The sequence below is a fragment of the Rana temporaria genome, chromosome 1, assembly GCF_905171775.1.
Source record: "Rana temporaria chromosome 1, aRanTem1.1, whole genome shotgun sequence".
Taxonomy (NCBI): Eukaryota; Metazoa; Chordata; class Amphibia; order Anura; family Ranidae; genus Rana; species Rana temporaria.
The window spans coordinates 593,319,066-593,325,164 of NC_053489.1; the positions used below are offsets into that span (position 1 = coordinate 593,319,066).

The window sequence follows — 6,099 nt, forward strand, 5'->3', positions numbered from 1 at the left end:
AGAGGCTCCACACCTCTGGCGGTAGTAGTCCCCATCGATTATTAAAAAAAAATATGTGTCAGTAAATACTCCAAACACTGTAAAATGAACTCATGGTGCACCAAATAATAATTGATGGAACCTTTCAGAAAATGAGTGACTGTCTGTAATCCCAACATGTGGGGAATAGAAGAATAAAAACTAGTCACATCACATGTGACCCACACATAAATAAGGACGTCACTTAAAATCCTGAAACTTGGCCAGCAACTGTTTGGTATCCCTAAGGTATCCAGGCAGTTCAAAAACAATTGGCTGTAATTGATATTCCATTCACTGATTCAGCCATTCATTCAAGGATCCAGTACCTGCCACAGTGGGTCTACCAACCCATGTGGAAGTAAAATATATTTTAAATATATTTTAAAAAAACATTCTTAATATATTTTTCTCAAATATATTGCCATATATTTGAAATGCTACAATTTTGGCCAGATTCAATATATTTCAAAAATATATTTCAATATATTTGTGAATATATTTTGGAATGCATTGTGAAATATGTTGCAAATATATTCATAAATATATGTTAAATGTACTTCTGAATGCATTTATCAATATATTTATGCAACCATAAATATATTGCAATGTGCATTTTGGAATGCATTGTGAATATATTCAGAAATATATTGCTAAATGCATTCAGAAGTACATTTCGCATATATTTATGAATATATTCACAATGCATTCCAAAATGCCCTTTGCAATATATTTATGGCTGCAAAAATATATTGCTAAATGCATTCAGAAGTACATTTAACATATATTTATGAATATATTTGCAACATATTTCACAATGCATTCCGAAATATATGCACAAATATATTGAAATATATTTTTGAAATATATTGAATCTGGCCAAAATTGTAGCATTTCAAATATATGGCAATATATTTCGGAAAAATAGATTAAGAATGTTTTTTTAAAATATATTTTAAATATAAATGTAAATGTACTTCTGAATGCAAAATTTTAAAAAAATACATTCCTATTACATTTTGAAATGCTGTGTATTTATATATTGTATTTTATATATTGTAGGCCTATAAAACTAGCAAACATTTGGAAAAAAAAACAATAACGCAGTACAATACACACAACTTTATTATCATGTAAATATACAAAAACTACAACACTGGGAATAGAAAGTGGTGTTAACTGTGGTAAATGACATTAATGACATAAAAGTTTGTGGTATTCTGCTGAGGTTCCTGATGTTTCCCTTCAGGTGATATTTCAACGCCGCAATTTTTCTCGTAACAGCGTCACTGATCACAGCTTATGAAGTCCCAGGAAACTTTGCCAAAGTAGCAGCTTTAAAAAGTAAATGGAAAATATTAGACTTATTAGATTTTCCCTGTGAATCAAAAGCCATATAAGACCCTTTTCACACTGCAGCGCTGCTAAAGCTCCGGCGGTTTTGCAGTGTTTTTGTAGCACTTTTTAGGCGTTTTTTTTTTTAAAGGGAAAAAGTCCAGTTTTTAATGCACTTTTAGGGTGCTTTGGAAGCACTGCCCATTAATTTCAATAGGCAGGTGCGTTTTAGGAGCGATATTTATAGCGCTCCCAACCCGCCCCAGATGCTGCTTGCAGGACTTTTTCTAATGTTGCGCAAGCGCACTGCCCCAGTGTGAAATTGCTCATTGCACTGAAAGGGATGCAGTTTTATGAGCTTTTTAGAGGCTATTTCTAGCGCTAAAACGCCTGAAAACTGCCTCAGTGTGAAAGGAGTCTAACAGATGCAGCTGAGTAAATAAAACTAACAAAATTAAGCATGTATAAAAACATCAAAATATTGTAGACTTTTCAAAAATCTGTATAAAAATCAACATCTTGCCTACAACTTGCCTTATTAGTTCAGACTGAGCAAGATATCTCATTTTGACACAACAGTCAAATTGGCATACAGTCTACATGTCAAAGCTGATGTTTTCATAGGGTCTAACTGTACCTGCTTCTCTCCATCTGTCAGCCGCTTGGAGGCACCGCCTTAAAGGTTACTTTTTATTGAAGTGGTTGTAAAGACACAAGGGTTTTTACCTTCATGTATTCTATGCATGAAGGTAAAAAAAAAAAAAAATTCTGTGTGCAGCAGCCCCCCTATACTTACATGAGTCCTCTCTCGATCCAGCGATGTCCACGAGAGCCTTGTCTCTCCAGGGACTTGCACTGCTGATTGGCTTTCTGTAGCGGTGGGAGCTATTGGCTCCCGATGCTATCAATCACAGCCAGTGAGCTAATTAGGAGATGGGGCCAAGGCAAGGCTTAGTGTGTGATTGGACACACAGAGCTCTGGTTCAGGAGCACTGGCATGGGACCTGAGAAAAGAAGGATCTGAGCTGCTCTGTGCAAAAATGGTAACAGAGCAGGTAAATAGGAGTAGGACATGTTTGATATTTAAAAAAAATACGTTTTAATGTTTCGGTACCAAAAGAAAACCTACCTGTTCAGGCCTTGAGTACGACACTTGACAAGGAGATGAGCTCAACTCTTCAGACGGGACAGAAGGTGATGCACACGATACACCCACACAGGATGAACTTCCACCATCATTCTTCAGTGCTATTAGCTGCGCTCTTGTGGTTTTCAAAGTATCCATTACGCCAGGCAAATCTATGGAAATGCATAAAAACTTTTTAAGTAACATAATGGCCTATTTTCTCACTATATCCATTCATTTCATTTGTTAGAAATTGATGACATGGAAAAATGTACTTTTACATGATTAGAGGGCTTCCTCCAGTCTGCTGCTGACCCCCCCCACTAGATCAAAAATATTCCAGGAGGGTTTCTCCCAAGGTAAAAGTAAAGATGTTCCACAAAACAAAAATCCTACTTGTGTATATAGTATGTAGTTACCTCACTGATACTATAATGAATGTAGTACAGTAAACTCCCAGTTACCCAACGATCCCCATTGGTACTGTTGTTTCTGGTTGCTTGAGAGCTAATAGTAACTCTCAAGCATCCACCTCCTATGGCACCCTGACCCCCACTTAGAAGCTAAAGGGGGTAGGGATTGGGGGCAGGGTTTTACCACCCCCAAATTCACATGTGAATGAGCCTTAAAAGTGCTATTGCCAAATGCAACTAAGGGCTCATTCACAAGTGCGGTATGCAATGCTCCTCTGAGAAATTCTGCAAGGTGGTGAGGAGGCAAAATGTTAACACCCATAATTGCAGTAAAAGGCACGTGATTGCAGCGCGGTAGTACAGCAATTATAGGTTTTAGTCAGGTGTGAGGAGGCAACATTGGAGGACACTGTGCCCAGTGATCTTTGATTTCTCCCATGTTGTTCAGGTAGATCTCCACCCCTCTAAGGCCCCGTACACACGAGGGGATATCCGCTGGAAACGCGGTCTGCCGGACCGTTTCCAGCGGAGATTCCTCCTCCGGATTTTGATCCGATGGCTTGTACACACCATCGGATCAAAATCCGCGCGGAATACATCCGCGGTGACGTGTCGCCGCGACGATGACGCGGCGACGTGCGTGACGCTGGAAGGTAAGTACTTCCACACATGCGTCGAATCATTACGACGCATGCGAGGGAGGGGAGCGGACGGATTGATCCGGTGAGTCTGTACAGACGACCGGATCAATCCGCTGGACACGATTCAAGCGGATAGATTTCTTAGCATGCTAAGAAATTTCTATCCGCTTGAAATCGATCGGCCGGAGGAATCTCCGCGGATAAATATCCGCTAGGCCGTACAGACGACCGGATTTGTCCACTGGAACTGATCCGCGGATCAATCCCAGCAGATAGATCCGGTCGTGTGTACGAAGCCTAAGGTTGCCTAACTCTGCCATAAAACACTGTAGAATGAAAGGGAAAATGATTGGTCAAACAGAAAATAAAGATAAAAAAAATCAGTACTGGTGGAATAACACACAATAAATAGATAAAAAATGAAAAGACTACGCCAATATAAAAAATTCGATTAAAATACAAAAATTTCACCAATACCAATTCACATTGAAATATTGGCATCCAGGGGCTGATATGCCAAAAACGGTGCACAATAATTAACCAAAACAAAAAATCAGAGTGCACGGAAAAATTAGTATATAAATTCACAAAATGAATGTCCAATTATATGTATAAACATTGAGAGGTTAATACACCAAATTGGTGATCCCAAAATTGTATGCCAACAGCACACAATTGGCAAACCAAACCTCAAAAGTTCTTAATGATATCGCCACAAAACTTAAACACTGATGACCAAATGAATAATGAAGGATAATGCAGATATGATGATCAGATACAGTGCCAGTTGAATGCGGTGATATAAAAAAATGGAAGGTGCCACCACCGTAATTAAGTTGTCTGCTTACCAAAGGCAAGTTGTCTCAGTTGTTGGTTTCCTTCTTCCAAGTGCCTATTCCGGTTTTCCATTCACCAGCTGTCAGTCTTGGTCAGGTGCTTTGACAGCGGCTGGCGGCCCATCTGTCAGAATCCCCCCAAAAAAAAAAAAAAATTTAGCTTTCCACCTCCACACCCCATCCACCCCCCCTCACACACACACCCCATCCACCACCCCCCGCCCCCACACACCGCTAACCTCTTTCTGCACACTTTATTTGATGGCAGCTGAATGTAAACAGCAGGTAGTGGGGGAACCATAGCCAGACTGCCATTGGCTGTTTACATTTTAAAATTAGGCTGACTATTGCGCCCCCTTCCCACTGCCTGCTGTCAATCAGCAGAGGAAGACCTGAAGAAGAATGTTCTTCAAATCCTCTCCTTTGCTGATTGACAACAGGCAGTGGGCGGGTGTAATAGCCCACTAGCTATTGGCTACTGCAATTTAAAATAGTCAATAGCAACCTGGCTATTGATTCCCCTGCTATCTGCTCTTTTTTCCTGTATTCTGACAGTGGCCAGTGGCTGTTAGAATACAAAAAAGGCCTAGGTGTCAACTGATATCAGGCTACTTCTGGGGCAGCTAGATGTAAACAGAATATCAGTACCTCATATTGTTATCGGCCTGAAAGGTGGCCCATAATTGGTATCTGTATGGAAAAATCCATATCTGTTGGCACCTAGTAGCAGGGCAGATAATAATATGCAAAAGGGGAGGGAGACATGAAACATTGGTAGCACTGTGCCCTGACATTATAATGGGGTATATTTACTAAAGGCAAATCCACTTTGCACTACAAGTGCACTTGGAAGTGCAGTCGCTGTAGATCTGAAGGGGACATGGAAAAAAAAAGCATTTTTGCTTGTACATGATTGGATGATAAAATCAGCAGAGCTTCCCCTCATTTCAGATCTTCCCCTCCGATCTATAGCGACTGCATTTTCAAGTGCACTTGTAGTGCAAAATGGATTTGCCTTCAGTAAATCAACCCCTATGCTGCATGATGAGTGGATATAGAATGGAAGCCGTATAATATTATATGCAGCAATGTGCACTGAAAGTATGCTACACAGTTACTGGATATAAGCCACACATATTATATGAAGCAGAGTGACATGCTGTGGAAGAGAAGCTCTATAATATTACATTACTGTGCACATGCTGCATGGTAACTGGGAAGGTGAATGCACACAGAATGAGAACTATTCAGCAGGAAATAGACAAATACAACTTAACTCATGCACCAAACTGTCACAATTCTAATATTATTTGATAGAAGACATACCTTTAATCCAGGAGAATCCATCCAGGAGAATACAGAGAGTCTCCACCATGCCATGCTTTCCTTTTCAGACTAGGCCTTACAGGAAGTGAGAGGTGGAAGTTCACCACCCCTCTGGTTCCCACCCAGCTCACTTCCTGTCTTCCTGTATTATGATAGAAGTCTGTCTGTTTGAAGAGTTTTTCCCAGGGCAGGATTTACATATTAGAAGATTGAAGGCACAGAAATCACAGACCCACATCCCAATAAAAGGAATGAAAAAAAAGAAATGAGAAAAATATTTATACATGTAAGTGATGGGAGAGGCATTCTAGATATATATATATATATATATATACACACATACATACATACACACTGTATATTCATTCTGCTATGTGTGTGTGTGTATATATATATATATAATC

General features: G+C 39.7%; 1 long non-coding RNA gene across 1 annotated transcript; it reads right to left on the reverse strand.

Moving 5' to 3' along the window:
* Positions 1-2,611: 2,611 nt before the first annotated feature.
* Positions 2,612-5,867, reverse strand: LOC120925029. Its single transcript, XR_005746523.1, has 3 exons — positions 5,696-5,867; positions 4,382-4,493; positions 2,612-2,652 (listed from the first exon to the last, which is right to left on the reverse strand). It is a non-coding gene; the product is annotated as an uncharacterized LOC120925029 (long non-coding RNA).
* Positions 5,868-6,099: the final 232 nt, after the last annotated feature.